At 37.3% G+C, this 23061-nt stretch overlaps 1 protein-coding gene and 1 pseudogene across 8 annotated transcripts in view; one reads left to right on the top strand and one right to left on the bottom strand.

Annotated features, from left to right (window-relative positions):
- Nucleotides 1-23061, top strand: part of NAALADL2 (N-acetylated alpha-linked acidic dipeptidase like 2) — a 1605389-nt gene that overhangs the window by 1417046 nt on the left and 165282 nt on the right. The window lies entirely within an intron of this gene.
- On the bottom strand, nucleotides 12479-17578 carry LOC138987606 (probable ATP-dependent RNA helicase DDX5 pseudogene; annotated as a pseudogene).

Raw genomic sequence — 23061 nt, 5'->3', positions numbered from 1 at the left:
CACTTAAAACACCCTAAATTATTGTCATGTTCACTTTCATTTGTATTAGGTAAAACTAAATTTGAGTGGAGATGAAAATGTAGAATTACTTATACTTGACTAAGTGGTTTGAATTTTTTCCCCTATCAAAACCTACCAAAGGTTCTACCTCATTATATTTCTAGTTTAAGGTGATGGTTCTTTTACTAATTTCCTGTGACATAGTGAATTTCTCCCCCTTCATTCTGATGGTCCCTTAACTTGTATTTTCATCACCTGGGTAATGCAACTGACAAGTGTGTATATGAACACTGACACATCTCATCCATATGTATTGTAGTCAAGGAGAGTAATTTGCCCAAAGATCATAGCCTGCCCAGCAATTTATCTCACACCTGCCCAGACAGACACAGCAGTCTAGCTCATCCATCAAAGTTCATGATATAAACTCAGTGGAATTTGAAGCTTACAATAAGAAAGTGAAAAGGGTGTAATCAAGATTACATGCAAAGTGTCATAGAGCATACAGGTCCATATTTTAAATCAACTATTTGTCAACACTCAAGTTAATTTGAAAGTATATATCCTTTTGAATACATATATATTTCATGAATTCAGGCTAACTTTTTATAGATTTAAATTATAATTTCCCAGTATTAAAATGTAAATTTATAGAAATTCTTAAAAATCTTGGAAATCTTTTAAGTTAGAATTATAAACTAGGGTTAAGTCTTAAATGTCCAGAAACACAGATTACAAATAGAAACCTTTGTTCCTGTGTTTCACATTTTCATTGTCTCAGAAAATTCAAATGCTAGAATAAATTCTGACATTAATTAATCAATCCTAACACAATAAACATAATCCTTTCCAGTTCATTATGGTGGCATCTTAACATTTTTTTTTATGTTTTAACATATTATTTTCACAATCTTGTTCATTAGAATGAGCACTCCACATGGATACAGTTGCTGGTATCCCTACTTTACAGATAAGAACACTGAAATTTAGAAATGTTAAGAAATTTGTTCAAAGTCATAAAACTGGCTACTATAAGTACTAAGAACAGCATCCAGATCATGTGAAACCAGAACTTCCCCCCAACACACAATTCAAAACTGCCTTTTCCTGTATTTACGTGTTTCAGAAAGAGTTGGAATGACACTTGGAGGCCATCTGGTCTAAGCTACCTGACTTTATAGATTGAAAACACAAAATGAAGTTCAGAGTGAGGGGATAGAGCTAAGATGAGGACTCAGGTTCCTACATAGAAACCTGAATACCATATGTTCAAGGTACTGTTTCCGGAAAATTCTCAAATATTTGGTGTGGTTATCGGTCATGTTTAGAGCATGTGAATTTATTGTCTCTATCTTAGTGCTTATAACATAGAGGCAACGTTTTCTGAACAAACAGTTCTAACCAGGAGATGAGAGGTGGTTCTTTAAAGTGCCAGGCACTTGTGCCTGTGCACATCCAGGCACCAATCTAGCTGAAAACCTGGTTTCAAATTTAAATGAAAGGCATCATTTTCATGTACCATGTACCACCAGTTCAGTCACTCAGTCATGTCTGACTCTTTGTGACCCCATGGATTGCAGCACACCAGGCTTCCCTGTCCATCACTAACTCCTGGAGCTTGCTCAAACTCATGTTCATTGAATCGGTGATGCCATCCAACCATCTCATTATCTGTTGCCCCCTTCTCCTCCTGCCCTCAATCTTTCCTGGCATCAGGGTCTTTTCAAATGAGTCAGTTCTTCGTATCAGGTGGCCAAAGTATTGGCGCTTCAGTTTCAGCTTCAATCCTTCCAATGAATATTCAGGACTGATCTCCTTCAGGATTGAATGGTTTCATCTCCTTGCAGTCCAAGGGACTCTCAAGAGTCTTTTCCAACACCACAGTTCAAAAGCATCAATTCTTCTGTGCTCAGCTTTCTTTATGGTCCAACTCTCACATCCATACATGACTACAAGATGGCTTTAACTGTAGGGACCTTTGTGGGCAAAGTAATGTCTCTGCTCTTTAACACTCTGTCTAGGTTGGTCATAGTTTTTCTTCCAAGGAGCAAGTGTCTCTTAATTTCATGGCTGCAGTCACCACCTGCAGTGATTTTGGAGCCCAAGAAAATAAAGTTTGTCACTGTTTCCATTGTTTCTTCATCTGTTTGTCATGACGTAATGGGACCAGATTCCATGATCTTAGTTTTTTGAATGTTGAGTTTTAAGCCAGCTTTTCACTCTTCTCTTTCACTTTCATCAAGAAGCTCTTTAGTTCCGCTTCACTTTCTGCCATAAGGGTGGTGTCATCTGCGTATCTGAGGTTATTGATATTTCCCATGACCCTGTGGACTGTAGCCCACCAGGTTTCTCTGACCATGAGATTCTCTAGGCAAGAATGGTGGAATGGGTTGCCACTTCCTTCTCCAGGGGATCTTCCCAACCCAGGGATCGAGCCAGCATCTCTTTTGTCTCCTTCATTGGCAGTGGGTTCTTTACCACTAGCACCACCTGGGAACTCCCAATATTACTAATAAGTTCTGAAATATATTAGCATCTAATTAAAATGAAAGCGATTGAGTTAATTGATCTATTTTCCAACTCCTAACCCTAATTTTTCAAAAATTTTCCAAGGTATGTAAACGTTTTCAAATTTACATCAAGATTTGTGAAACTTATGTCTGTGTTGGCAAGTAAGAGGGGGGAAATCTGAAGGGTTTAAATTATTTTAATTTCTCTGGGTCAGATACTTCAAAATCCAATACTTCAGAGAATGAAAATATGAAGAAAGGCCCAATTTGTCACATTGTTTAGCAGTTCAATAGATGTTCTTGTCTGTGAACTAGAGAACTATTTATTGTTTGCCTGAGTTCGGAGATGAGACAGAAAGTATGGGGTTGTGCTCTATTGCTGCGGTATCAACCTCTTAATTTCCTAGAGCATCAGTGCTATTGTTATGGATGCAAGCACAGAGACTGTAGGTCACAAAGATCCAATATCATAAATTTTGTCTAAGTAGTTTCAGATTTAGCAGCCAGAACAATACTGCACTTCAGTTAGAAAATGTATGACTTGGTTTTCACTTACGGTGTCCTTAGTGCTCACATAACCCCAAATATCTGTTTTTTCAGTTACAAAAGATTGAAGTTAGACTTGAGGATGTATTTTTCCTTCTACCTGTGAGCCTGTCATGAGGCAACACTAGAGGATCCATTTGAAGTGTTGGATTTATTGGTTTTGATAACCTTGAAATCTGCCTTGGTGTCTATTTAAAGATGATTCCTATTAGCACAGCTCATTTGTGCTTTGACTAATTGTTGGGCATTCCCTGCATACTGCATTCCCTGCATAATGTCCAGCTTGCACTGTGGAAAGACCACCCATCATTTCACAGCATCATGAGACTGCAGTAATTGCATTGGTTTAATACTATGCCATCCTTCAACTGGTAAAAATTACCCTCTCTTCAGATCAACTATTTCTTTAGGCAATACGTGACTTCTGGTTGGAGCATATTATTCTAATATTTGCCCAGAGAGATAGAAAAAACTGATTAGTCGTTTCAGCACCTTTATTCTTATAATGAACTTTTGTTGCTGCTAGAGTTACTAAAATCCTCTAATATCTGTTAAGGTTGGCCTATGTAGCTATCAGAGAACCATTGTGGCATTTGGTAAGTTTTATGCCATGGCCACAAATCTTTTTTTATGAGCTATTGTTTTCTCTATTATGATAGCCTTAAGAATAGCATTGTGATTTTACTTTAGTATGCTATGGTTTTTCCTGTGGTCATGTATGAATGTGAGAGTTGGACTGTGAAGAAGGCTGAACGCTTAAGAATTGATGCTTTTGAACTGAGGTGTTGGAGGAGACTCTTGAGAGTCCCTTGGACTGCAAGGAGATCCAACCAGTCCATTTTGAAGGAGATCAGCCCTGGGATTTCTTTGGAAGGAATGATGCTAAAGCTGAAACTCCAGTACTTTGGCCACCTCATGCGAAGAGTTGACTCATTGGAAAAGACTCTGATGCTGGGAAGGATTGGGGGCAAGAGGAGAAGGGGACGACAGAGGATGAGATGGCTGGATGGCATCACTGACTCGATGGACATGAGTCTGAGTGAACTCTGGGAGTTGGTGATGGACAGGGAGGCCTGGTGTGCTGCGATTGATGGAGTTGCAAAGAGTCGGACACGACTGAGTGATTGCTCTGATCTGATCTGATCTGATTGCAGACTGTTTTTACTGTGTTTTCAGATATTTTCATTTTCAAGCACAAAAATGAGACTGTCTAGCAGCTGCCACTATACTACATGTGAATGACTTTTGGTCTTGTTTAAGTGACCAAAGAATAAATAACAGCTGTCATCCATACAAGGAGACTTTAGTGAGGGCAGAAAATGTTACTTCAAGCCATTCCTATAATTTTGTATTGTTTATTTCTATATACAAATCTTAAGATTTCTTTTTCTCGCCACTGCTGTCTTCTCTGCAACAACTGCTTTTTCCTCATCAGGTTTTGCCTTGATAGCAATGACAGTAGCATTTGTACACAAAGATGGTATTTTTTTCTTTTGACAAAACTACTACATTGCCTCAGTTTTCCACTTGGAATAATGAATAAAGAACAAGAAGGTCTTGAATGCAGTAAAACAACAACAACAAAACAAAACAATCTTATGTCTTTGTTTTTTGATATTCTTTTTTTTCAGATGCAAATTTTATGACCATTAATAGCCAACATTTATCAATAGCATTTAGTATATATTATGATGTACTAGGCAGGGCGTACTATGTTTTATATTCATTATTTTTGGTGAGTATCGTCTCCATTTAACCAATGGGTAACAGAGACTTAACATTTTTTACTTTGGGAGACTTAACCAAAGATTTAAGAGAGCAGATTATTACAGTCCACTGAGAGTCATTAGAACCAAAGCATATCTTATTGCCAAATATTCCCTCATGCTTTTCTAAATCCCTGAAGCAATTAAATAAGATAAGTGTAGCCTAAACTATGTATGAGTTATTTTTGTTTTTTATTCATTTCTAGTTAGGAATTTCTTGTTAATTAAAAATACTTAATGACTGATGACTTTGAAATCATGTCACAATCTATTTTAACCAAAATATGATAATATATGCCATCCAGAGAGTTATGCCTTTCTTAGCCCCAGTGGTCACCTCGATATGTGTTGTATCATAATGCAAAACCTTTTGTGGCTTTTTATGTTGAAATCACCTTCAAAGCTTTCAGAATGTCCATTTTGGACATTTTTCAGAATGTCCACAATGATGCGCTCCTGTATTCATTGAGAATGAAACTTTTTTTTTTTTTCAAATTGGTCAAAATTAATCAAATGAAACTATAACTGGAACATACTTGGCAAATGAAATATTCAGTAAACTTGAGTTTTGTTATTGTTTTTAACATTAATATTTTAAGTTCATGTCTGATAACTACGTTGGATGATCAGTTTAGGAGATACTGTTTGCAGCACTAGCAGTATGAGATAATTTTCTTACTTGTATTTGGAATGACTCCAACAGTACCTCCAAAGTAGAAAATATAAAATGTTTTTTTGATTAGTGGTGGTATGAGATAAATGCATAATTTCTCAAGTGATAATAATAAAGCACACCATTCATTTGAATAATGGAGACTATCAAAAATCCTTCTCAGTGCTTGATGATAATTTCATAATCAATAATATATAAAAATGAAATAGTAAAATTAAACACTTATGTAGAGCCTACGATGAACTAGGCACTGTTCACTGTGTATCGATTCATTTCCTTTAACAATTTTGTGAAGTAAGCTCTCTTATTGTCACCACCATTTTATAGATGAAGAAAGAGAGGCATAGTATGGAAGGTAGAAACTTGACCAGGATGACAGAGCCAGCAAGTGGCAAAGCTGGGATTTAAACCCAGATAGTCTGACGCCAAAGTCTATGCTCATAATCAAATCTGGGTACAATCAGCAACAACCACTTCAAAGTAAAAAGTATAAGTCAGTCATTTACTGATTTATAAAGATTAGGAGGTGAAGTTTAAGGATAACTAAATTAACCTCATTAAATTGACTTTAAAAAGTATTTTTTTTGTTTTAATCAAAACTAGCAACACATTCAAGGAGATTTTATATTCATATATTTGTTTTTCATTAATAAAATTTTAAAAATCTTGCAAAACATAAAAGTTTTGTTTAATGGAAAAATGGAGACACCTCTGATGATTCTTGACCTGTGGCACTTTAGAATATACATACAAAGTTGTCCAGCATTTTTGGAAAATGTTGTTTCTTCATAAACATTGCTATTTTAAAGTCTAATGCTTGAAGAACATTACAAATAAAAATATACTTAAAAGGCATATTAATTTCAGATAACTGGGGGCATTAAATGCAATTAAAGAGCAATTTTGAATATTTCTGATTCATATGAAAACTAGCTTATTTTGATCTTGTGAGAAATGAGTAGTCTCTAGTTGCAAAAAAAATTAAAAATTAAAATATAGGAAAATGTTTTAAATATGTCTCCTGGGAAAGCATTATATTTTTGTTTTAAAGAAAAGAATCAATTTTTAACAGTGACTCACATTTTAATACCTGTGAATTTTAAGTTTTATTTAAGAAATGAAAATAATAATTTGAGCATTTTTCCCTTTCATTTATAAGTTTCTGTAGAATATTAATTCCATTTTTTGAAAGGTAAATTTGCTCTGAACTATTTTCTGAAATCCATGAAATATGGGTATATGCATAAGCTTTTAAACTAATTGAAGAAAAAAGCTTATGCTTGCTCAATAGTACTATTTTTTGTATGAATTTATTTAATGGTTTTTAGTTTAAATTGTTAGCATCTGCTATCTAATCTCTTAATGATAATTTCAGATATCCTGGAATTTGTTGTCAAAGTAATATTAACATGAGATATCTATTGTTTTACATTGAGATAATGAAGAAATATCACATATATTTAGATTCCATTTTGAGGTAATCTTAGCTATTTTGGTTTGGTTTCTTGTTTGTCCAAAGGAGTTAATCTCTTGGAATCTTACATGAGCCTTGGAGATTTGTATCCCAATTTTACAAACCATTTTAGAGAAGACTGAAAGGTGGTGAGTGTGCTAGGAATAAATAGCTAAATTATTTTACAATTACTTAGAGAATTTCTTGCTATAAAAATTCAAATTATATAAAGTCCATCTAGTCAAGGCTATGGTTTTTCCAGTAGTCATATATGGATGTGAGAGTTGGACTGTGAAGAAAGCTGAGTGCTGAAGAATTGATGCTCTTGAACTGTGGTGTTGGAGAAGACTCTTGAGAGTCCCTTGGACTGCAAGGAGATCCAACCAGTCCATTCTAAAGCAGATCAGTCCTGGGATTTCTTTGGAAGCAATGATGCTCAAGCTGAAACTCCAGTACTTTGGCCACCTCATGAGAAGAGTTGACTCATTGGAAAAGACTCTGATGCTGGGAGGAATTGGGGGCAGAAGGAGAAGGGGACGACAGAGGATGAGATGGTTAGATGGCATCACCGACTCGATGGACATGAGTTTGGGTGAACTCCGGGAGTTGGTGATGGACAGGGAGGCCTGGAGTGCTGTGATTCATGGGGTCGCAAAGAATTGGAGATGACTGAGTGACTGAACTGACTGACTGACTATTTTTTTTATTTTTAAAGAGAAAATTGTGTCTCCAAAATTTAATCTACTTTAAGATTTCAACCAGAATGGGGATGATTTTGCTAATTTAAAAAAAATGTTTTTCTCTCATTTTTTGAATGAATCATTAAAAATATTAATGATTAGGGAGATTAAATTATTTCAGTTTATTATTGTGTTACAATAGTGTTACAATGCAAAAATTTATTCTTAGATCATTTCTCATGAAATTGTAAATTCTTTTCATTTCTAGTACAATGTCTAGTAATGCTAAGGTTTTAATCTATGACTCCTTTTATTAAAATGTTACTGAAAGAGATCACATTTTTCCATGTTTAGAACACTGATATTTTAGAATTTAGACATGACTTTAATTACTGAAGCTGGGGGAACAGGAATTGCTGAGGGAGGGAAATGTTGCTGAATTAGAACTTGAACATGAGTCGTGTTAAATCATTTTTAGAAATTGTGCTGGCTTCTTTATAGTGCTTGCTTGAAACTGCCAGAAACATGTTTCCTTCTTAACTCCATTCATGAACATTAGAAAGTGAAAACGCTCAGTCGTGTCCGACTCTTTGCGACCCCGTGGACTGTAGCCTGCCAGGCTCCTCTGTCCATGGGAATTTCCAGGCAAGAATACTGGAGTGGGTTACCATTTCCTTCACCAGGGGATCTTCCCAACCCAGGGATCAAACCCAGGTCTCCTGCGTTGCAGGAAGACTCTTTACCACCTGAGACACCTGACTGAATTATAAGCACCAGGTAGTAGGTACGATGCATAAATACAGATTCTGCCTTTTTTTTATTCTGTAGAAATATCTTTCCAGTAATGGGAAGCCTCCCTTTATCCTGTGGGTTCTATGGAGAAAAATAATCTATTGGTGCTTTTAAATGAAAATCTTGCTGAACAGGACTGCTTATTCTTGGCACCTGAGCAAAAGAAGTAGAGTGGATTTTTTTTTTCTTTTTCTTCAGAATATAGATAGGGGAAATATTGCATAACCTCTTATTTAGCTCATAATAAAATCTGAACTTGAAAAGACTGAACTAGCAATAGATGAAAGAACCAGTTAGGATTCATAAATCAGAACTTTGAACTGAAATGAGAGAGTAGGGCTTATCAACTCAATCAAAATGGCTTGTGTCCAAAAAATACTGATGTATGAATATGTCACTTTTATCCTTAAAGTGCACATGAAATATTTGTAAGTCAAAACTATTTCTAATTTAGGATTTATTGCCATGGTTCATAACTGAACTAGATTTTATAAATCTGCTAATGGGCTTGTAATTGTAGCATTTTTAAAAAAAAATTATATAAAATGTAGTGTATAAAGCTATTCTGGGGTATATAAACTATCTTATTTATATATTATTTTCTTAAAATTCTAAGATTCAAACTTAGAGAGTCATCCTCCTTAGATCTCAGTTACGTGTTGTTTTGGTACTTCAAGCAATGGTTGTTTTATGAGTAAAGCTGGAATCAAGATTTCTGGGAGAAATATCAATAACCTCAGATATGCAGATGACACCACCCTTATGGCAGAAAGTGAAGAAGAACTAAAGAGCCTCTTGATGAAAGTAAAAGTGGAGAGTGAAAAAGTTGGCTTAAAGCTCAACATTCAGAAAACTAAGATCATGGCATCCGGTCCCATCACTTCATGGGAAATAGATGGGGCAACAGTGGCTGACTTTATTTTTCTGGGCTCCAAAATCACTGCAGATGGTGATTGTACCCATTGAATTAAAAGACGCTTACTCCTTGGAAGGAAAGTTATGACCAACCTAGACAGCATATTCAAAAACAGAGACATTACTTTGCCAACAAAGGTCCATCTAGTCAAGGCTATGGTTTTCCCAGTAGTCATATATGGATGTGAGAGTTGGACTGTAAAGAAAGCTGAGCGCCGAAGAATTGATGCTTTCGAACTGTGGTGTTGGAGAAGACTCTTGAGATTCCCTTGGACTGCAAGGAGGTCCAACCAGTCCATCCTAAGGGAGATCAGTCCTGGGTGTTCATTGGAAGGACTGATGCTAAAGCTGAAACTCCAATACTCTGGCCACCTGATGAGAAGAGCTGACTCATTTGAAAAGACCCTGATGCTGGGAAAGATTGAGGGCAGGAGGAGAAGGGGACAACAGAGGATGAGATGGTTGGATGGCATCACCGACTCAATGCACATGGGTTTGGGTGGACTCCGGGTGTTGGTGATGGACAGGGAGGCCTGGCATGCTGCAGTTCATGGGATCACAAAGAGTCAGACACAACTGAGCAACTGAACTGAACTGAATGAGTCTTATAGGAATATGTTTAATTTTTTATATTGAACATGAATATCTTATGTAGTTGCTTTTCTTATAATACTTCTTTATTGTCTATTCTGTGTTCAGCTGACTTACTTCTGTCATCACCTTCTAACTCTGTGTTGCCCAAAACAAGTATCCCTTTAGGCAGACTCAATTATATTTCTTCTAAGAATACAACTTTTACATAGTTCTTTAAACAATTTACATCATCTTCATGCTACAAAACCATTATATTTTGAACTGGAAGTTGTCTTGCCTCCTGAGTAAAAGGGAAATCAGAGCATAATCTTCAAAGTGGTTGGAGATGGATAACTATAAGAATTGATGCTTTTGAACTGTGGTGTTGGAGGAGACTCTTGAGAGTCCCTTGGACTGCAAGGAGATCCAACCAGTCCATTCTGAAGGACATCAGCCCTGGGATTTCTTTGGAAGGAATGATGCTAAAGCTGAAACTCCAGTAGTTTGGCCACCTCATGTGAAGAGTTGACTCATTGGAAAAGACTCTGATGCTGGGAGGGATTGGGGGCAGGAGAAGAAGGGGACGACAGAGGATGAGATGGCTGGATGGCATCACTAACTCGATGGACATGAGTATGGGTGAACTCCGGGAGTTGGTGATGGACAGGGAGGCCTGGTGTGCTGCGATTCATGGGGTCGCAAAGGATCGGACACGGCTGAGCGACTGAACTGATCTGATCTGATCTGATTCTTGGAAAAACAAACTCTCTCCACGTTTCTCAGTCTTGAGGATTTATGTTATCTTAAGTTTTGCTGAGGGCTTTATGTTTAACTTTTTAAATCCTCTGTCTGTATACATTTGATAAAATCACTAAAATAAGATTAACTTAATTTGTTTTTATCAATCACTAAGATATTCCAAAGATGCAAATCTAACTTTATGAAGGGGTAGATTGTGAATAGTCTCCTTGTATCCGTGTTCCCCAATCACCCAGTTCATCTTCTCATGGAAACCAGTGTTGCAAAAATACCTTCTGAAAGATTCTTACTACAATTGACATTGAACAACATGGGTTTGAACTGTGTGGGTACACTTGTACATGGATTTTTTTTTTCAATAGTAAATACTACAGTATTATATGATTCCAGATTGGTTAAACTAAGAACAAAATGGATGCAGACCCATGGATGCAGAGCAACCTCAGATACAGACGAACCATACATGTGAAGGGCTGACTACAAGTTGTACACAGACTTTGAACTGCTCAGAGGGTTGGCGTCTGTAATCCCCAGGTTATTCAAGAGTCAATTGTATAATAATTTGAATCAATACAGAGAGGTATAAAGTATAAAATTGTTAAAAGTTAACCCAAATCCCACCTTCCCAATAACCATTGTTAATATCTAATAAATATTATTTTAATAGTTTCTCAATACATATATACAGTTGGAAGACAAAGCTGGATAAATGGAGGTGAATAGATGTATTTTAATTAAATAATTATTTAATTGCAATATTAAGAAAAGTATTACATTTAATTTTGCTTCAAGATAATATATACTGGGGCTTCCCTGGTGACTCAGCTGGTAAAGAATCTGCCTGCAGTGTGGGAGACCCCTGTTCTGTTCCTGAGTTGGGAAGATCTCCTAGAGAAGGGAAACACTACCCACTCTAGTATTCTGGCCTGGAGAATTCTGTGGACTGGATAGTCCTTGGGGTTGCAGAGTTGGACACAACTGAGTGACTGTTACTCACTTGCTCACTCACAATATATATTTAGATTCTGAAGAAGCTCTACTATGTATGGAGGGGAAAAAAAAGATCCTGAAAAAATTTGAGATCTTGGATTCTTTGTGCTCTTTTTACTACCTGTTTCAACTTAAGATGACATCCAATAAATTTCTGCTTATAAACTACACCTTACTGATGAGTCCTGAACCTTGATTGCTAATACTTATTTATTTTTTGTTATTTATATTATCAAGACTACATTTTATTTTATCATAGTAATTTCTAGCTTTTTTTAATTGAAATGGTTAAGCATTGAATCCATTTAAATTTAAAAAAAAGCAATCAAGGTTAATGCTTAACACCAGTTTTATCACCACAGTTGCTTTATTTCTGAGTGTTTTTGAGTATTTTGAGTATTCTTATTTAGTTGAATGTTTATTTTATAGTTTAAATGTAGGTAATTTAAATATAAATACATTTTTACATGACATTTTACTATATATTGTTATATATACATATATCACACTCAAGTCAGTCTTAAATTTTTTTTATTTGGTATTACATTGAATTCTTATATTTTAAAATACTATACACTAACTTTTGTAGAAATACAACCTGTATTTTCTCGTACAAAGAACCCACTAAATGTGTTTCAGGAATGTAGAGATATTTCCCCCTTAAACAGCAAAAAAGTGAATTAAAATACTGCTTGTTGCAGTAATTTTTGCTTTTAAAAAATAAATATTTTATATGACAACATCTAATATATAAAGAGCAGTTATGAACAACAGACATCTACATATACTTTCAAAGCCTTATTGAAACTCTCCTATTGGCACTAGATACCAATCAAGGTGCAGCCATAGTTAGTAGCAGCCGTAGTTAGTAGCATATGCATATGCATGTGCCTATTGGCTATAATGTGCATGTTTGAAATATTCCATTTTGCCGTTGGGCCCATTCCTTTGTCCTTAGAATGACCTTAACCTCTGTCTTTGATCAGCTGAAGCAACTTGGGATCAGTTGCGTGTCTGGCTTCATAAAGCAGATATAAGGTTACTTCGTTCCTTTATATGATTAGCTGTGAAGAAAGTGTTTTAATACTGAGTCACTCTTCCAGTTAGAGGAATATAACCCTCTGAGGAGTTAGGTAGTCATTATTGATGAAAACGTTCACATTTTCCAGATCCAATCCTCTGAATCCTATCTGGACCAATCAGAATAGGAACTTCTCCATGTTTGAAAATTTAGGACCCAGTTATGTTCATTGGAAGTCTTGTCATCATGAATACTCAAGACAGGCCACTCTTCTCCCATTTGTCACATAAGCTCATCACATTTTTGGTTTCCAAAAAAACAATAGTTTTACCTTCTTTTTCCCTCAAGTTCTCTTCCATTAGTTTCCATTAAGATTTTCTTCCTTGCATGTGTCATTATATACATCCACAATCTGAAGAATATTGTGGTTTTTATTCTAGTGGACTAGTATTTATATGAATAAAATGTTTCAGGCAGTCTTCAGGAAGCAGTCTTACTTTTTTGGCCAAATTGGATCCTACACTATGGCTTGCCTATCAGATCCTAACAATATATGATCTTATATGGGGTAAAAGCCCATATCAGGCATTCCATATGCTTCATCAAGAAAAATGTAGGTTGTTGTCCTTAGTTTGATTTTTTCTCACACACTAAATATCAGTTAGTTTTATTGGAGTTGCAATACAGTTTTCCAGACTTCTCTCCAAATGCCCTTGTGAGGATCACCAAAGATACAAGTAGACTATAAGCAATAGGTTGTATAGTATTCACCAGCTGCTTGGTTTACTGTTGGCTAGTTTCTGATTTGATGCAGTACTAAGATGATGATCAATGAGGATGATGGTAGGCAGTATGTAAGACGTTTGCTTGAATCCATTTGAGCTAGTCCAATTATATCCGACCTATTCAGGGCAACTGGAGACCCCTGAGTTTGAACAACAGGGGGTTCAGTAAAGTTCTGTCTTATAATTCCATCTAAGACATGTACAGGGTAGTTTGCTTCAAAGAAATTCAGAATTGGCTTTGGACAGTTATTGGGTTTCTCTGTTGGTCAGATGATGAAGAATCCACCTTCCAATGCAGGCTGCTGCTGCTGCTGCTAAGTCGCTTCAGTCATGTCCAATGCAGGAGACCCCGGTTAAATCCCTGGATTGGGGAGATCCCCTGGGGAAGGGAATGGCAACCCACTCCAGTGTTCTTGCCTGGGAAATCCCTTAGACAGAGGATACAGCCCATGGGGTCACAAAAAGTCGGACACGACTAAATAACTAACACTTTGACTTGGACAGTTATACCTCTAACTGCAGTTTCCTTGCTTCTGCAGTATGCTTCCACCTATTGTGCTATTTGTGGCCAAATTCATATGTTCTTGATCACAATTCATCTCAAATTTAGGCATCTTATCAAAATTCCTGTTCTTTTTAATCAGTTTCTCTCCAGGGTTTTTATAATTATTTCCAGATAGATGCTCTCCCTCAGTTCAGTTCAGTTGTTCAGTCATGTCTGAATCTTTGCGACCCCATGAACCACAGAATGCCAAGCCTCCCTGTGCATCACCAACACAGAGTTCACCCAAACCCATGTCCATTAAGTCGGTGATGCCATCCAACCATCTCATCTTCTGTCGTCCCTTCTCCTCCTGACCTCAATCTTTCCCAGCATCAGGGTCTTTTCAAATGAGTCAGCTCTTTGCATCAGGTGGCCAAAGTATTGGAGTTTCAGCTTCAACATCAGTCCTTCCAATGAACACCCAGGCCTGATCTCGTTTACGATGGACTGGCTGGATCTCCTTGCAGTTGAAGGACTCTCAAGAGTCTTCTCCAACACCACAGTTCAAAAGCATCAATTCTTCAGTGCTCAGCTTTCTTTATAGTCCAACTATCACATCTATACATGACTACTGGAAAAACCATAGCCTTGACTAGATGGACCTTTGTTGGCAAAATAATGTCTCTGCTTTTTAATATGCTGTCTAGGTTGGTCATAACTTTCCATTCAAGGAGTAAGCATCTTTTGATATCATGACTGCAATCATGATTTACAGTGATTTTGGAGCCCCCAAAAATAAAGTCAGCCACTGTTCCCACTGTTTCCCCATCTATTTGCCATGAAGTGATGGGACTGGATGCTATGATCTTATATTTCTGAATGTTGAGCTTAAAGCAAACTTTTTCACTCTTCTCTTTCATTTTCATCAAGAGGCTCTTTAGTTCTTCTTCACTTTCTTCCATAAGGGTGGTGTCATCTGCATATTTGAGGTTATTGATATTTCTCTCGGCAATCTTGATTACAGCTTGTGCTTCATCCATCCCAGCATTTCTCATGATGTACTCTGAATATAAGTTAAATAAGCAGGGTGACAATATACAGCCTTGACGTACTCCTTTTCCTATTTGGAACCAGTCTGTTGTTCCATGTCCAGTTCTAACTGTTGCTTCCTGACCTGCATACAGATTTCTCAAGAGGCAGGTCAGGTGGTCTGGTATTCCCATCTCTTTCAGAATTTTCCACAGTTTATTGTGATCCACACAGTCAAAGGCTTTGGCATAGTCAATAAAGCAGAAATAGATGTTTTCCTGGAACTCTCTTGCTTTTTCGATGAACCAGCAGATGTTGGCAATTTGATCTCTGGTTCCTCTGCCTTTTCTAAAACTAGCTTGAACATCTGGAAGTTCACGGTTCACATATTGCTGAAGCCTGGCTTGGAGAATTTTGAGCATTACTTTACTCACATGTGAGATGAGTGCAATAGTGTGGTAGTTTGAGCATTCTTAGGCAATGCCTTTCTTGGGATTGGAATGGAAACTGACCTTTTCCTGTCCTGTGACTTCTGCTGAGTTTCCCAAATTTTCTGGCATATTGAGTGCAGCACATTCACAGCATCATCTTTCAAGATTTGAAATAGCTCAACTGGAATTCCATCACCTCCACTAGCTTTGTTCGTAGTGATGCCTTCTAAGGCCCACTTGGCTTCACATTCCAGGATGTCTGGCTCTAGGTGAGTGTGAGTGATCACACCATTGTGATTATCTGGGTCATGAAGTTTTTTTTTTGTACAGTTCTTCTGTGTATTCTTGCCACCTCTTCTTAATATCTTCTACTTCAGTTAAATCCATACCATTTCTGTCCTTTATTGAGCCCATCTTTGCATGAAATGTTCCCTTGGTATCTCTAATTTTCTAGAAGAGAACTCTAGTCTTTCTCATTCTGTTGTTTTCCTCCATTTCTTTGCATTGATCGCTGAGGAAGGCTTTCTTATCTTTCCTTGCTATTCTGTTGAACTCTGCATTCAGATGCTTATTTTTTTCCTTTTCTCCTTTGCTCTCACTTCTTTTCACAGCTATTTGTAAGGCCTCCTCAGACAGGCATTTTGCCCTTTTGCATTTCTTCTTCTTGGGGATGGTCTTGATCCCTGTCTCCTGGATAATGTCATGAACCTTCATCCATAGTTCATCAGGCACTCTGATCTATCAAATTTAGTCCCTTAAATCTATTTCTAACTTCCACTGTATAATCATAAGGGATTTTATCTAGGTAATACCTGAATGGTCTAGTGGTTTTCCCCGCTTTCTTCAATTTAAGTCTGAATTTGGCAATAAGGAGTTCATGAGCTGAGCCACAGTCACCTCCCGGTCTTGTTTTTGCTGGCTGTATACAGCTTCTCCATCTTTGGCTGCAAAGAATGTAATCAGTCTGATTTCTGTATTGGCCATCTGATGATGTCCATGTGTAGAATTTTCTCTTATGTTGTTTGAAGAGGGTGTTTGTTATGACCAGTGCGTTCTTGGCAAAACTCTATTAGCTTTTGCCCTGCTTCATTCTGTACTCCAAGGCCAAATTTGCCTGTTACTCCAGGTGTTTCTTGACTTCGTACTTTTGCATTCCAGTTCCCTATAATGAAAAGAACATCTTTTTTTAAGGTGTTAGTTTTAGAAGATCTATTAGGTCTTCGTAGAACCTTTCAACTTCAGCTTCTTCAGCCTTACTGGTCAGGGCATAGACTTGGGTTACCATGATATTGAATGGCCTGCCTTGGGAATGAACAGAGACTGTTCTGTCATTTTTGAGCTTGCATCCAAGTACTGCCTTTCGGACTCCTGTTGATTATGGTGGCTACTCCATTTCTTCTAAGGGATTCCTGCCCACAGTAGTAGATATAATGGTCATCTGAGTTAAATTCACCCATTCTAGTCCATTTTAGTTTTCTAATTCCTAGAATGTTGACGTTCACTCTTGCCATCTCCTGTTTGACCACTTCCAATTTGCCTTGATTCATGGGCCTAACATTCCAGGTTCCTATGCAATATTGCTCTTTACAGCATCGGACCTTGCTTCTATCACCAGTCACATCCATAGCTGGGTGTTGTTTTTGCTTTGGCTCCATCCGTTCATTCTTTCTGGAGTTATTTCTCCACTGATCTCTGGTAGCATATTGGGCACCTTCCAACCTGGGGATTTCATCTTTCAGTGTCCCATCTTTTTGCCTTTTCATACTGTTCATAGGGTTCTCAAGGCAAGAATACTGAAGTGGTTTTCCATTCCCTTCTCAAGTGGACCACATTCTGTCAGACATCTCCACCATGATCTGTATGGCTGGAGTGGCCCCACACAGCATGGCTTAATTTCAATGAGTTAGACAAGGCTGTGGTCCATGTGGTCAGATTGGCTAGTTGTCTGTGATTGTGGTTTCAGTCTGTTTGCCCTCTCATGCCTTCTCTCAGTGTCTACTCTCTTATTTGGGTTTCTGTTACCTTGGACGTGGGGTATCCCCTCACTTTTTTTTTTAAGCTCTCCCTAACTGCCTCCTAATGAAGGTTCATCAAACCACATACTGCCTGCAATCTTGGTCATCTGAGTAGGCAAACACATTGGTCATCTGAGTAGGCAAACAGGTTATCATTGTTTTGATTGGTGAGGAAGAAGCTGGAGAGAACTGAGTGCAATAACTCCCTGGGAGTGGCTTTGGTAACACTGAAACCTTGAGGGGGTTTGGGGATAGCCTTAGCTGAACAATAGCAAGACAAGAATTAGAGATACTAGACTAGAAACTAGTGGAAATAAATAAGGTCCTTTTATTGTTTTAGAAAGTGTTTATCGGTACTTTGGTCTATAAATTCTTTTATGTTTGAAGAAGCCTGCTCATTGCCTTTATTTTTTTTATTATTTATTTATTTTTAAACTTTACAAAATTGTATTAGTTTTGCCAAATATCAAAATAAATCCGCCACAGGTATACATGTGTTCCCCATCCTGAATCCTCCTCCCTCCCCATACCATCCCTCTGGGTCGTCCCAGTGCACTAGCCCCAAGCATCCAGTATCATGCATTGAAGTTGAAGTATCACTGACTTTATTATCATAATTATTAAATCATTAAAATGTGTTAAAGTTTGAATACGTATTTCTGGTAGCTGATGAATGGTATAATAGTGAGTGAGTTAGTGTGTGTGCATGTATGTGTGTGTGTGTGTATGTGTGTGTGTGTATGTGTGTGTTTAAGTAAAAGCTTCACCTATAGCAGGTTGCTAAGATAGGGGTATAGATCTTAGAAAATCAGAAAAGGTGTTGTTATGGTTTATTCTTCTTTCTCCCATCTTTACTGCCCCATTTGGGAACTCCCTCATCTAATTCTCTGTGAATTATAGTTCATTAAACTTGTGTACTTATTTACAAGTAATCAAGGAAGTGTTTTGCAAACTCACTTAAAAGTACTTGAGATGCTTTGTGTGTATATTTTTAATAGCAATATGATGGTGTCTTCCTAGGCAAAATGAAGGAGTAAGTTAATTAATTTAATTATTATAGATGGCCAATCTGAATAGTTCAAGCAAATATTATCTCTTCCTCAGTAGGAAATTTTTCTGCTTGAATTACTCTGATAATTGCCTCAGGTCTCTACCTGAGTAGGCAAGCCAGTCTTCAGTTGTCTCTATATATTCATAGTTAAATTAGACTTGACTGAAAAACAGCCTCATAGGCATTTCCTGGGGAATTTGAAAGGTTCAGAGGGTTAAAACCTGGTAGCCCAGCCCCTAATCAACAAAGTGACAGCATTGTTGCAATTTCAATTAAGCTGTGTCTCTTATCTAGATAAGTTAGGTTTTGTGTTTGTTTTTTTGATCCTTTCAAAATGTATATTTTTTTTATCTTTGTAAGTATAAAAAATAGTTTCTTTTAGTGGGGAACACAATATTCAGCTAACACTTAATATTTGACAATTCTGAGAGATGTGTGCTATATCTACTCTATAGGTCTGAGTAGTTGCTTTTGGAGGAATGCACATGATAAAACACATTTCTTTTAGAAAAGAGGGTAAGATTTGAGGTAGGCTAATGCCCACTCCAGTGTTCTTGCCTGGAGAATCCCAGGGGTGGAGCCGGGTGGGCTGCTGTCTGTGGGGTCGCACACAGTCAGACATGACTGAAGGGACTTAGCAGCAGCAATGCCTGATGACCTTTCTAAAGTCCACTTTCTTTCCTCTAGATAGTCTTATTGAGAATGAAGTAGAAACATTGTCCATACTGTGGATTTGCTTGTGAATTTTAGAGGAATATATATATATCTGTATGCCATTTCATCACTGCTTGTTTTAACTCAGGGTTAATTCTATAGTTTTTTTTAGCCATCTTAATTAGAATACCATATTCTGAGACAAACCAATCAATACAAAACCCATTTTACCCATGATAAGCAAAACTAACTCCATTAACTTCAGCAACCGTCTCACCTAAGAAGTGAGGGAAGGCTGTATTTACTAGCAATTTTCTTACCCTGAAAATTGCCTATCTCATGCATTTCAGAGACTCAATTTGAGCAAAGATTTTTTAGTGAAGAGTATAACAAATAAGCAGAAGTAGAATTTGGAACTTGAGTTCAGACAACTCAAGATTGTACAGTATAGTCAATTGATAGAGAGAAGGTGACAAAAACAGGATAATTTCACACAAATCTTCACCTGCCTGAAAAAGGAAAAGAACATGGTGAGGAGAAAGGATTCTCCCTACCTTTGGAAAAAATTATCATCACTTGTACCAAATCTTTGAGCACTTTGCAGAGTCCAGAAGTAACCTGAGGTTTATAGTAATTGCTTTGAGATATTATTGGTTCAAAGGTATTTTAACCCTAGCACCTCATTTCAGGAAAGCCATGATCTTTTGATAGTTGGGTATCTTTAAAATACCTTTCACTGTTACACTAAAAAGTGTGCTATGGTAGTTTTGACTGCATAGAAAATGTCAATGTTTTTGTGAATACATTTTGTTTTCTGTTTGGGGGCTCTCTAAAGAAATGTTCTTTCTCTTCATTTATTTACCTGTTCTAGACTCTGGGGCCATGGAGATTCAAAAATCTCCTTTTCTTGAAGAGCTCCTGATCTGGTGCCAGTGATAGAGGGATTATGCATATTAACACTCAGAAATGTAAATGTAATTAGAGGTTTCCACCATGTTAAAGGAAAGCAGATTGTACATTAATTTACTTCATTTATCAAAATAATATTTTATCTAATCTTATGCCAGTGTTCTGTGTTTTACTCACTTGATCCTGTTTAGACCTTATAGTACTCGTGTAAGTAGATATAACCAGTATCCCCATATTACAAATAAGGAAACTCAGATTAAAAATTGTCACATTTCTGAGCCAAGGACACACATCTACTGAATATCAAAGCCTGGATTCACATCCAGGACTTTTGGATTCCAGAACTAAGTTCTTTACATATTAGCTTAAACTTCTTCTCTGTGCAAGAATCATATAATATGCATGCATCAGAGACTGTTCAATAAAGAACATGCTTTATAATCTTTATCTAAATTTATTCTTATTCTCAGTTTTTTCATCTGCTTTACACTTAGTATGTTATATCTCAATAGATTTGAGAATTATGAATAATATTTTTAAATGGATAACAAATATTTACAAAATAAGTATAAGTTACCCTGGATATATAAAGTCACAATCTTTCGGTTTAAAGCTTAGAAATATGTCATGACTCAGAAATCTCCTTTATACATTCTTCAGAGTATGTCTAATTTTGGTGGAAAATTAGTTCAAATCACTATTATACTGTCTAAATATTAGAATTTAAATATATTTAATACTATAATAAATTAAGTAATCCATAATAAGATATTTTCTGTTCAAAATATGTATGAGCTTTTATTATAAAGTTTCAAGGCTATATCATGTATTTGTCTGTTTTCTTCAGTTCAGTTTAGTTCAGTCACTCAGTCATGTCCGACTCTTTGCAACCCCACGAATGGCAGCACGCCAGGCCTCCCTGTCCATCACCAACTCCCGGAGTTCACCCAGACTCACATCCATCGAGTCAGTGATGCCATCCAGCCGTCTCATCCTCTGTCGTTTCCTTCTCCTCCTGCCCCCAATCCCTCCCAGCATCAGAGTCTTTTCCAATGAGTCAACTCTTCGCATGAGGTGGCCAGAGTACTGGAGTTTCAGCTTTAGCATCATTCCTTCCAAAGAAATCCCAGGGCTGATCTCCTTCAGAATGGACAGGTTGGATCTCCTCGCAGTCCACGGGACTCTCAAGAGTCTTCTCCAACACCACAGTTCAAAAGCATCAATTCTTCAGCGCTCAGCCTTCTTCACAGTCCAACTCTCACATCCATACATGACCACAGGAAAAACCATATCCTTGACTAGACGGACCTTTGTTGGCAAAGTAATGTCTCTGCTTTTCAATATGCAATCTAGGTTGAACATAACTTTCCTTCCAAGGAGTAAGCGTCTTTTAATTTCATGGCTGCAGTCACCATCTGCAGTGATTTTGGAGCCCAAAAAAATAAAGTCTGACACTGTTTCCCCTCTATTTCCCATGAAGTGATGGGACCAGATGCCATGATCTTCGTTTTCTGAATGTTGAGCTTTAAGCCAACTTTTTCACTCTCCACTTTCACTTTCATCAAGAGGCTTTTTAGTTTCTCTTCACTTTCTGCCATAAGAGTGGTGTTATCTGCATATCTGAGGTTACTGATATTTCTCCCAGCAGTCTTGATTCCAGCTTGTGTTTCTTCCAGTCCAGCGTTTCTCATGATGTAACCTGCATATAAGTTAAATAAACAGGGTGACAATATACAGCCTTGACGTACTCCTTTTCCGTTGTTCCATGTCCAGTTCTAACTGTTGCTTCCTGACCTGCATACAGATTTCTTAAGAGGCAGGCCAGGTGGTCTGGTATTCCCATCTCTTTTCGAATTTTCACAGTTTATTGTGAACCACACAGTCAAAGGCTTTGGCATAGTCAATAAAGCAGAAATAGATGTTTTTCTGGAACTCTCTTGCTTTTCCCATGATCCAGCAGATGTTGGCAATTTGATCTCTGGTTCCTCTGCCTTTTCTAAAACCAGATTGAACATCGGGAAGTTCACGGTTCACATATTGCTGAAGCCTGGCTTGGAGAATTTTGAGCATTACTTTACTAGCATGTGAGATGAGTGCAATTGTGCGGTAGTTTGAGCATTCTTTGGCGTTGCCTTTCTTTGGGATTGGAATGAAAACTGACCTTTTCCAGTCCTGTGGCCACTGCTGAGTTTTCCAAATTTGCTGGCATATTGAGTGCAGCACTTTCACAGCATCATCTTTCAGGATTTGAAATAGCTCAACTGGAATTCCATCACCTCCACTAGCTTTGTTCGTAGTGATGCTTTCTAAGACCCACTTGACTTCACATTCCAGGATGTCTGGCTCTAGATGAGTGATCACACCATTGTGATTATCTGGGTCGTGCAGATCTTTTTGTAAACATAGATCCTTCTAAATTATATTTCTTTCTGAGTGTGTTCCACTTACCCTGTAGATGTATTATAAGGTAATGTTGATGGTGAAGATGATAGTGCAGTGATCAATATTGGAGCATGATAAGCTGTGTTCTATTCACTATTCCAAGTGCCACCTATATATTAGCATTTTTTTCTTTTTTTAAATTATTAATTTATTTTAATTTAAGGCTAATTACTTTATAATATTGTGGTAGTTTTTGCCATACATTGACATGAATCAGCCATGGGTGTACATATGTTCCCCCAACCTCAACCCCCCACCCACTTTCATCCCTTTCCCATCCCTCTGGGTTGTCCCAGTGCACTGGCTTTGAGTACCCTGTTTCATGCATCAGCTTGGACTGGTGATCTATTCCACATATGGTAATATACATGTTTCAATGCTATTCTCTCAAATCATTCCACTCTGGCCTTCTTCCACAAAGTCGAAAAGACTGTTCTTTATATCTGTGTCTCTTTTGCTTTCTTGCATATAAGGTCATCATTGCCATCTTTCTAAATTCCATATATATGCGTTAATATACTGTCTTGGTGTTTTTCTTTCTGATGTACTTCACTCTGTATAATAGGCTCCAGTTTCATCCCCC

Source organism: Bos mutus, chromosome 1, assembly GCF_027580195.1.
Source record: "Bos mutus isolate GX-2022 chromosome 1, NWIPB_WYAK_1.1, whole genome shotgun sequence".
In the NCBI taxonomy this organism is placed as follows: domain Eukaryota; kingdom Metazoa; phylum Chordata; class Mammalia; order Artiodactyla; family Bovidae; genus Bos; species Bos mutus.
Note: the sequence above shows the minus strand (reverse complement) of the source record. Positions and strands in the feature narration are given on the sequence as shown.